Source organism: Theobroma cacao, chromosome 10 (genome assembly GCF_000208745.1).
Source record: "Theobroma cacao cultivar B97-61/B2 chromosome 10, Criollo_cocoa_genome_V2, whole genome shotgun sequence".
Classification (NCBI taxonomy): Eukaryota; Viridiplantae; Streptophyta; class Magnoliopsida; order Malvales; family Malvaceae; genus Theobroma; species Theobroma cacao.
The window spans coordinates 18,986,585-18,998,651 of NC_030859.1; the positions used below are offsets into that span (position 1 = coordinate 18,986,585).

Sequence of the window (12,067 nt, forward strand, 5' to 3'; positions counted from 1 at the left end):
TATTAGTACGTGTAAAAGTCTTGAATTTCACAAGCAATGATCTCTATGAGATATGAGATTTCTGACTTTAGTTTGGTACGTGTATATGACAAGCACAACTTGGTTAGCTATAAGTCTTTAGTTTGGTACATGTCATCAATCTGCTTATTGATTCCTAAAACGTTTCCTTCTAAAAAGTAGTGTAAAATGTTTGGACCTAAATTTGGGCAAAGTCTATATAAAGGGGACTCCTTCCTCTGGATTTTCACAAGTTTGAGTGAATTACTTGATCAGGAATTCACAAATTTACAATGGGATTGTTGGTTTTCTTTGTTATTCTAGCTCTCACTGTCTCGATCCTCTTCTCTCTCAGAAAACATAGAAACAATCCTCCTGGCCCCCTTGGTCTTCCCTTGATAGGTAACTTACTCCAGCTTACTAGTTCGCCAGCCCCTCATATTTATCTTTGGAAGCTTTCTCAAAAATATGGTCCTCTAATGTCTTTGTAACTTGGTCTAAGACCAACTCTGCTTGTTTCTTCAGCAAAAATGGCCGAAGCCATCTTGAAAACTCATGACCTTGATTTTTGTAGTAGGCCTCGTTTCCTTGGCCAGCACAAGTTGTCTTACAATGCCTTAGATTTGGCCTTTTCACCTTATACTTTTTATTGGAGAGAGATTAGGAAAATTTGCATCGTTTATCTCTTTAATCATAATAGAGTGCTACCTTATCATCCGATTCGAGAAAGTGAAATTGCCCGCATGATTGAAAAAATGTCCAAATCTTCTTACGATTTGAAACCAATCAACTTGAGTGAGTTGTTGATGTATGTTACTAGTACAATAACTTGTAGGATAGCCTTCGGCAAGAGGCATGATGATGAAGGTAGTGAAAGAAGTAGATTCCATGGGTTGCTTAATGAAACTCAAGCCATGTTTGGGAGCTTTTTTGTTGCTGACTGTCTCCCTTTTATGGGTTGGGTTGATAGACTTTCAGGATTACTCAATCGTCTTGAAAAAAATTTCAAAGACTTCAATTTATTCTATCAAGAACTTATTGATAAACATCTTGACCCCTATAGGTCAAAATCAGAGCACGAAAATATTATTGATGTTTTACTCCAAATTTGGAAGGATCACGTATTTGAAGTTGATCTCACTTTTGATCACATAAAAGCTGTGCTAATGGTTCGATCTTCACTCAAACATTTACTTTGGTTTTTCGGAAATAACTATTATTTGCAATATATGATCTTTTAAAAAATGATTATTTTCATCATTGATTTAAAATTTTCATATTTACCTATTCGAAATTTTTTTAAATTGTTTCAAATCCATCCTTCCGCAGTCAAGTATTAAAATCTTTATACAATTTGACACATTAGTCTCATGTGTATGTCCACATGGCTAAATCCATCAACAATTCAAATACACGTGGCACTTATGTGTCAAATTCCGTGAAGAATCTAATGGCCATTGACTAATGGAAGGATGGATTGATTTGAAATAATTTAAAAAGATAGCACATATTTAATGTGAAAGATTTAGGTCAAGGATAAAAATTAAACATTCTTAAAAAATATGGAGTTGTAGATAAAATTTACTTGATTACTTATTGTATTTATTTGTTCTAACTTCACTCTAAGAATACAACCTTGTGCAATTTTTTCCTATTTATGCAAAATATCTTTGTTGGTGGAACTGACACTAGTGCTGCAACAGTGATTTGGGCCATGACCTTCCTAATGAAGAATCCTAGGTCTATGAAGAAAGTTGAAGAGGAAATCAGAAATTTGATTGGAAAAAATAATTTTGTAAATGAAGATGATATTCAAGGTTTACCGTATCTTAAAGCTGTGATAAAAGAAACATTTAAATTACAACCACCAGTTCTGTTATTATTGCCACGAGAAACAATTAAGAAGTGTGATATTGGCATGATGTTGGCGAGTATGAAATACCTGCCAAAACACTAGTTTTTGTCAATGTATGGGCTGTAGGAAGAGATCCTAAAGCTTGGAAAAACCCTGGAGAGTTTTATCCTGATAGATTCATTGGCAGTTCTATTGATTACAAAGGACTAGACTTTGAGCTCATACTCTTTGGTGTTGGTAGAAGAGCTGTCCTGGAAAATATATGGGAATTGCAACTGTGGAGTTTGCTCTTGCTAATCTTCTTTACAAATTTGATTGGGAAATGCCGGTTGGGATGAACAAGGATGACTTAGACTTTGATGTGATACCTGGTGTTACTATGCACAAAAAAAATGCTCTTTGCCTTGTGGCTAGGAAGATTAATGTTTGATTTGATGCATGTAGGGTTAACTTATTTGGTTGCTTGCTATGGTTTGGAGTGTATCAATTACATATTGTGTATTGAGTGTATTTCAAGGTCAATGTCCATGTGTTAGTAATAAATCTTAAGCAAAACAGATTTCATTTTCTTAAAAGAATATGATTTCCCCACCCACCATTTCAACTTGAATGTCAAATATTCTAAATGGCTAAACGTTTTATGCAATGGGTATTTTGTTAAATAGTAATGAACCTTTTTTTTTAAAAATAATTTATGTGACATAATTCGAAATGAAAGGATATATTTTCACATAATTAGTAATAATCTTAAAAGTTGTTAGTAAATTGTAATAAGGATGTACGAAATTAGCAAGCGGAAATTATATGAGATGGATAATGTGTTGTGCTATATTAGAACATGTCATGAATAAAATTTTGAAAATATGTACGAAAGAAATTGAATTGGCTCCATGCTACTTTTGAATTTTGTGAATCAAGCAAGAGAGGATTAATGAAAACAAAGCATGAAATTATTTGGATCATATATATATATATATATATTGAAGTTGTTGAGATTAAAAATTCTTCAAATTGAAGTTCACTTACAATAAATTGTAATAAATATTTACATTATTTTTTTTTCTTTTAGGACACAAAGTCACATGGCCTGAATTGGTAGGAAAGAATGGAGAAGTAGCTAAATCAACAATTGAAAAGGACAATCCTGAAGTCACTGTCAGGATATTAACACCAGGAAGAGGAGGATTCACAGATTTTTGACAAATTCCTACAGTTGGTAATCAATGTCCCTACAGTTGGTTAGGAGGACAATCAATCTTATTTGAAGAATTCCCCTTGTTGGCAAGGAGATGTTGCCTGCACATGACTTCCTTGCATTGTATCTGGTTCAATTAGCAAATAATGTGGGAATGAAAATAAAATATATATATATATATATATATATATATAGAAAAATAATAGCATAATATATTANAATTAGACAAATAATAGTGGGAAGTAGAAAATAAAATAATATATATATATATATATATATATATGAAAAAATATGCATAATATATTAGATTAATGTATTAGAAAAAGAGAAATTTTAAAAAGACATACTTATAAAAGAAATATGATAAAATAATAAATTTAAAAAATAAAATTTGTTATTTGAGTTGATCTAATGGAACTTTGTTTGGGAATGCGAAGAGTCACATTTCCGAGTCTACTTTCCTAGGTGAGGAATTTAATTAGGATTTCACTAATGTGTTGAAATAATCCTAATTTTATATTCGAACACTCCATTAACTCAAATAATTAATTTAAATTTTATCTTTTATATATATATATGCATGTATATATGATAAACTAATTAATAGAAAATTAAAAATAATATGGCAGTTAAAAATTAATTATAAATAAAAAATTTTATTTGAATTACTCCAAAGATGAGATTTTTTTTGGAAGGCTTGCAGAGATGAGCTTGCTCGAAAAATTTTCTAGTTGAAGAGAAATTCTTAGACTTAACCATAGAGTTAGGATGGTCTAAGAAATTTTCTCCAAAACGAAGATTTCATTAACTCATTAATAAAAAATAATAACAAAAATAATTCAATCAAAAACGGAACCAAAAAAATAAAATATATAAAACCCAAAACTGAAAATCATCATGTTCAACTATTACTAAAACCCGACCACGGAGCCTCTTCAAAGGGAAAAGCGTGTTTTCTCAAATGCTGTCAAGGTGAGGAAGATTTCACCCCAACCAAAGCATTGGAAGGGTCCAAGATGGGTCTCCAACATCTAACCATAAATAACTATTAATTTTACTATATATATATAATATAATATAATATAAGTTAGTCAGGTCCGATTCAAAATACTGACAAGTAACTAATTTACTGTCAAGTTGAACTCGAGTGGCTGAATGAGCCGAGTTTGAGTATTTAAAACTTACTAAAGAGAGCTTTTTATTTTTTTTTTAAATGTAATCGTATAGTCTTTTATATATGATATTTATTGTCAACCCTAAATTACAAACTTGTTTAAGTTCAATGTGATATTTTTCTTTTATTTGATACCCAAATGATTTCATATGTAAGAACAATATGGAAGAGATTTAGATGCAATTTAATTTATCTGTTTTTCAACATAAACCCAAGTGATCTCTCAATAAGATTTTAAGTATCATAAACATGAAACATCTTTTCGATGAGAAAAGGAACCAATTTACATTAAAAATTGAAATTCTTATAGACAAGTTTTGTCTTAATTTGATACACAAAAGTCATAGCCTACAGTTACCCAGTTGTTTGTTTTGCACTCCCTCAATTGCATAAAATTGACTTAGTACGAAAATTTTGTCAGAGATATTTAAAATATGTTTTTTTTTTCTTTTGAAAAGCAATTTATTAAGCCGAATAAACCAGCAATGCCATTGCAAGTCAATTACTTGATTAGCATGGACTTCCTATGGCATAAAACATCTGGTTTAAGAGATCACAACCTGATCTTATTGAGCGGCGTTTGTTTAATTATTTAAACTAAGGACAAGTGATAAATTTCTTGATGATTTTCGTCTTTGACTATCTTTGTTTAATTATTACGCAAAAAACAAAAATCATTGCATGAAGAAATTAAAGCCCCACAGACGTTCTTTTAGTTAATTTCTGACCCATAGAAGAAGAAAAAAAAAAAACACTAATAGCACCCACCATAATCATTAATTTTTGTGCTTTTTTTCCTCTAATTTTTAAAAGTCTTGCTCATATTTCATGTGATATGAACTCCTGCTCTGAGCAATTAGTATTGTGCATGTCTTTAAGCCTCACAGATTAGTTGTTACTAGGTGATGAAGAAGCTAAACTGACTTTAAGCAATCATCAATTTGGGGATGTTGAACCCTAACAGTCAACTAATTCCTTGCTAATAAATTGTTGTAATTTTGAGGAAAAGAGGTATATGGCTACTGAATGTAGCTTCTGTTTTGGGTATGAGTAAACAGGATCCACATAGGGTGTAGAAAACACATAACTTCTTCATTTACATTCATTGATTTATACACACACTTTCAAACATATTAAGATGAGATCATGGGTGGACCGAAGGTGTTGACTCTTAGTTTTTAATTTTTTATTATTATATGTATAAAATTTAAGATATATAATTTTACCACCTTTAATCAAATCAAGTAATCTGTCTTGGAATAGTAATAAGCTATCTAACTTATTGTTTAAAACCATTAATTGGCCTAACTTTGATCTTTCTTAAATCCAAATTTTAGAAATTTTGTATTATAATTTAATTTTATTTAAAAAATGATTAATTTTTGTTTCAAATTGAATTATTAATTTAATCTATAATTTTATATAATTACTCTTTAACCACATTTCTTATAAAATTCTGAGTCCATCACTGCTGAGAGATTACACTTGTTCAAAGTAGTAATACAAGTATTATGATAGATTAGACAATAGACATGCAAGGCAACATGTAGAGACGTTTGCTTCTGTGGAACCATGAAGCAAATGGATGTTGAACAGGTCAGTAGTCACGTGGCAGTCTACCAAAATAGTACGTGCAAGCATTAGGGTCAGCATGAATAAACCAGAAATGGACATATACACATGATGTATATTGAAACTCCAGCTCACTCTATTTCATCCTTTATCTAGAGAATTCTGATTTTCTTATGTCCTTTATCGAAACCACTGATATCATTTTACCATTTTTGGCAAAAATTGAAATTAGCAATGTAAAGATAGCGATACGAACAAAGCATATGCTTACGTAGGGTTGGCATGGTAGACTATCTAATATCATGCATGAATCTGCTCATTGATTCCTAGTAAACTTTAAAACGTTTCCTTCTCCAAAATAATGTCAAATGTATGGACCTGAGTTTGGGCTAACTCTATATAAAGGGGACTCCTTCCTCTGGATCTTCACAAGTTTGAGTGAATTACTAGATTAAAAATTAACAAATTTACAATGGGATTGTTGCTTTTCTTTGTTATTCTAGCTCTCCCTATCTTGATCCTCTTCTTTCTAAGAAAACATAGACACAAGCCTCCAGGCCCCCTTGGTCTTCCCTTCATCGGTAACTTACTCCAGCTTACTAGTTCACCAGCCCCTCATATTTATCTTTGGAAGCTTTCTCAAAAATATGGTCCTTTAATGCGTTTGCAACTTGGTCTAAGACCAACTCTAGTTTTTTCTTCAGCAAAAATGGCGAAAGCCATCTTGCAAACTCATGACCTTGATTTTTGTAGCAGACCTCGTTTCCTTGGCCAGCACAAGTTGTCTTACAATGCTTTAGATTTGGCTTTTTCACCTTATAATTCTTATTGGAGAGAGATTAGAAAAATTTGCATCGTTCATCTCTTTAATCGTAATAGAGTGCTACTTTATCATCCGATTCGTGAAGATGAAATTTCTCATATGATCGAAAAAATATCCAAATCATCTGATGATTTGAAACCAATCAATTTGAGTCAGTCGTTGATGTATGTTACTAGTACAATAACTTGTAGAATAGCCTTCAGCAAGAGGTATGACGATGAAGGGAATGAAAGAAGTAGATTCTGTGGGTTGCTTAATGAAACTCAAGCCATGTTGGGGAGCTTTTTCGTTTCTGACTTTCTCCCTTTCATGAGTTGGGTTGATAGGCTATCAGGATTACTTGATCGTCTTGAAAAAAATTTCAAAGATTTTGATAGATTCTATCAAGAACTCATTAATGACCATCTTGATCCCAATAGGTCAAAACCTAAGTAAGAGGACATTATTAATGTTTTACTACAAATTCGGAAGGATCGTGCATTTCAAGTTGATCTCACTTTTGATCACATAAAAGCTGTGCTAATGGTTCAATCTTCACTCAAACTTTTACTTTTGTTTTTGAGAAGTAACTATTATCTGCAATGTATGATCGTTTAAAGAATGATTCATTTCACCATTGATTTAAAATTTTCATGTTTATCAATTCGTAATGTTTTTAAATTGTTTCCAATCCATCAGTCAACTGCTGAAATCTTTGTGCGACTTGACACATCAGTCTCGTGTATGTCCACGAGGTTAACTCCATCAACAATTCAAATACACATGGCACTTATGTGTTAAATTTTGTGAAGAATCTAACGATTATTGATTAAGGGAATGATGATTGATTTGAAATAATTTAAAAAGGTTGCAAATAATTAATGTAAAATTTTAGGTCAATGATGAAAATTAAACATTCTTAAAAGATTTAGGGTTGTAGATAAAATTTTCTTGATTATTTATTATTATCTTTTATTTTCTAACTTCAGACTAAGAGTATAACCTTATGCAATTTTTTTCCTTTCATGCAGAATATGTTTGTTGGGGGAACTGACACTAGTGCCGCAATGGTGATTTGGGCCATGACCTTCCTATTGAAGAATCCTAGGTCTATGAAGAAAGTTCAAGAAGAAGTCAGAAATTTGATCGGAAACAATGGTTTTGTAAATGCAGATGATATTCAAGGTTTACCATATCTTAAAGCCGTGATAAAAGAAACATTTAGATTGCAACCAGCAGCTCCGTTATTATTGTCACGGGAAACAATTAGGAAGTGTGATATTGGGGGGCAAGAAATACCTGCGAAAACACTAGTTATTGTCAATGCTTGGGCTATAGGAAGAGATCCTGAAGCTTGGGAAAACCCTAAAGAGTTCTATCCTGCGAGATTCATTGGCAGTTCTATTGATTACAAAGGACTAGATTTTGAGCTCATACCGTTTGGTGCTGGCAGAAGGGGCTGTCCTGGAATACATATGGGAATTGCAACTGTGGAGCTTGCTCTTGCTAATCTTCTTTACAAATTTGATTGGGAAATGCCGTTTGGGATGAACAAGGATGACTTGGACTTTGATGTGATACCTGGTGTTGTTATGCATAAAAAGAATGCTCTTTGCCTTGTAGCTAGGAAGATTAATATTTGATTTGATGGAAGTGAGATGAACTTATTTGGCTGCTTGCCATGGTTTGGAGTGTATCAATTACTTATTGTATTTTGAGTGTATTTCAAGGTCAATCCATCTGTGTTAGTAATAAATCTTAAGCAAAAAAGATTTCATTTTTCTTAAAAGAATATAACTTCCTCACCATTTCAACTCAAATGTTAAATATTCCAAATGTCAAAACGTTTTATGAATGGGCTATTTTGTTTACCAGTATTGATTTGTTTTTTAAAAAATATGGTTTATGTGACATATATAATTTGAATGGAAAGGATATGATATTTATATCTCCAAACTTTTTTTCCTTCTTTCCTTACTCATTTTCAATCTTAAAAATTGTTAGTACAAAGTAATAAAGATGTAAGATATTGGCAAAAGGAAATTAGATAGCAAGGATAATGTTATGTGCTATAGAACATGTCATGAATAAAATTTTGAAAATATGTACAAGAAAAAACTTAAATTGGCTCTATGCTACTTTTGAATTTTGTGTATCAAGCTAGAGAGGAATAAGGAAAAGAAAGTATGAAATTATTTGGATTATATTGAAGTTGTTGTGGTTGAGAAGTCTTCAAATTCAAGATCACTAACAATAAGTATTTTAATTCGGACAAAATTATCATATTAATTGTGGGGTCATAAAAATAATTAAAGCTCTTGCCTTATATTATAAGTTGGCTGTAATTTTTCTCTTACAAGGAAACGTAGGAGTCACTTACCATGAACGAGTGTCTTACTCTTTTTGAATAACTAGGCAAAAATAGTAGTAAATAAGAGAGCAAATTATTGTATGTAAACATAACAAAAGCAAACATGCCTAAATCCACTTGGCCACCTCACCCACCTTGCGCCACTGATTTTTGCACAGATCTTGCTTGTTGCTCTCATGGTATATTCTATCTTTCTCCTATTCTGTTTTCCATATTGTTTGTTGCTTGTCTAAATTATTGTTTCTTTCTCCTATTCAAACTTTCTCCTAGGATTTAAATTATTGCTTGTTGCATAGATTTTGAACCTTCAAGTTTCCTTTTTCTTTTATATTTATTATTACAAATAACAACATTGAATTATGTTAGTGTTTCTCTTTTCTTATTTCGTTTTGGATTTTATATATTTTATTTTCCTTGTTCCTTTTGTTTATTAAATTATTATTATTATTATTTTTTGTCAATGTGTGAATGAAATCTTCATCTTGGAGAAATTTTTTCAGACTATCTCAACTCTTTGGTGAAGTTTAAGAATTTCTTTTCACTTTGGAAATTTCTTGAGATATCTCGTTTCTATTAGCTTCCCTAAAAAGATCCCATCATCAGAATAATTCAAATGACATTTTTCGTTTATAATTAATTTCTAACTACCATATTGATTTTTAATTTTCTGTTAATTAGTTAACCATGTGTGTGTGTATATATATATATATATATATATANCTTTGTTTAATTTAAGTTAACCTATGTGTGTGTGTATATATATATATATATATATATAACACATATTATTTTTAATGATAAATAATATAATATAATAAATGATAACTAAGGGAGTAAGAACATAATTAGATTTAAGATCGATAAGTAAGGCTAAAATAGGATACAAAGTGATTAATTGGTATTGTTCTTTGAGCAGGCGTCAGAGGGTGCTAATCTTTCCTCATGTATAACCATACTTTCGAATGCAAAAGGACTGACACCTCAGGGACAAAGAATCGATTCTAAAGGGATAGAATGCAGAAGGCAAAAATACAAAGAAGAAAGAATCGATTCTATATGGATAAGATAAGGTTCTTGAAGCACTAAAAGCAAGATTCAGAAACTTGGTGACCAAGAAAGAGATGGTACAACTAGATAAGATTGGAGTGCCAAAAATCAAGCTTAAATTCAAATATTGGCTCTAGACCACAATTAAGAACCAACAACTTAATATGTGACAATCGACTTTATGAACAATCGACAACTCAAGAGTAAAGAATCGATTCTTCATATGTGACAAAATTATGCAAGCTGGTTGGAATGTGTGAGAAGTGATTTAAATCACTTTAACGAGCAAGAAATCATAGAGGCTATAAATACCTTCCTTAAGAACATTAAAGTATGGAACTTGAACAAATTTGAATCATCTTTGAAGAAGAAAAGAGCAAAAAAACAAGAGAAAGAACTGTGAGTAGAAAAATCCTATTTTAGAGCAAGAGCAAAACTTGAAGATCACATTTTTATCCTTTAGCTAATAGTTTCTAAGCTTAAACCTTCCTTGATCATTCATATCGTTTAAGAAAGCTCTAATCTTTTTAATCCTAAACTTCCTTATCAACCTTGTTACAGGTTTTGAATTAGAAATTCTTTAGAATCCAATGTTGTATTGGTTATCCCTCTAAGCAAAAGGTAGAGGAGTTTTGCCTGATCCTTTAAAAGGTTATATCTTGTGTAAAGGTTATGCTTGAATGTAAAAAAGGCAAAGTCTTAGTAGAGGTTACACTTGGTCTTGCAAAAGGCATGTTGTGAAAGTTGCACCTGATTTTGTTAAAAGGCATGTTGTAAATGTTACACTTGATCTTATTGAAAAGGTAAGGTGATAATGGATTCAAACTCCTTATGCTATCAAAGGAGGGGACGTAGGCATTGGAAGACCGAATCTCTATAAACGTCCTGTTTAGTACTCTTTGTTTCTCTGTTTTTTACTTATTTGTTCATACTCTGTTTTGTTGTTCTATTTTATCAAATATTTGCTTCATCTTCAAAGCATTTCGAAAAAGGGAGAATTTTCATTTTCACAACCAATTCACCCCTTTCTTGATAGTTTTATTTTAAGCTTATCTTTCTAACAAAATTATTCAAATCTAGCTTGTCTTTGTACCATAAATGGAGCATAATTGATTGGTCCTTATAATCCCAAAAGGGGAATTGACATCTTGTCTCCACAACTATACAACATTGTTGAAATGCCATCCATGTGCCTTCCATACCACTTGTTGCCTTGTGAGGCTTCGTAGTTTCAAGATTCATGCTTGTTTTTTTCATAAGCCATTCACTCTTGCAAAACTTGCTAATAGGAACATTGGTAGAAAGGTATGGTGCTCGAAATTTACTCTTTACACACTCAAAGTTGCTCTTAAACCATACATGCAATAGCTACGCACATATGATCAAATGCCCTTTTCCATTCTGTCGATAGTAGCTTAGCTATTTAAAAATCTCTACTAAAATTGTCAATGATGGATTGATTTTGTTTTTGACTTGCTCAAAGAAATTCACTACTACTACCTTGATATGTCCCAAAACCTTTAGAAATGTAACCATCCCATAGATTGCTAACGCCATAATACTAACTTCATTCGCTAGGTATATTACGATGAAATTATGAAGAAATTCCCATGGAATACAAGTGCTTTTTGTTGTTTAACATTCATGTCAACTTATTGCGCATTGATCCTTATAATTTTTGCAATCTTTTTTCGATAACCTATTTTTTGTTTCCTTACGTAACTCTTGTTTGCACTTGGAAGGTGTATGTAGAGTAAGGTCAAATAGTCTTCAATGGTTAGTGTCATATCCACTTCATTGAAGACAAAACATCTATATGAAAGATCCCAAAATTGAACAATACCTCTAATCATGTAGTCAATATGCCCATACTTCCCTTGAAACTCTTATTGTTTGGATGTTCCCTAATGATCCCACATTCTATTAAAGATTAATATGAACTTGTTTTGGAATGCTAGAAACATAACCTTCTTTCAAACAATCACCTTCTATATTTTGAATTTGCTCTAATTGAGTCTTTTCATCCAAAACTTCCATACATGGAACAAGGGTAG

At 31.5% G+C, this 12,067-nt stretch overlaps 2 pseudogenes; both read left to right on the forward strand.

Annotated features, from left to right (window-relative positions):
- Positions 271 to 2,368, forward strand: LOC18587212 (annotated as a pseudogene).
- On the forward strand, positions 6,266 to 8,238 carry LOC18587213 (annotated as a pseudogene).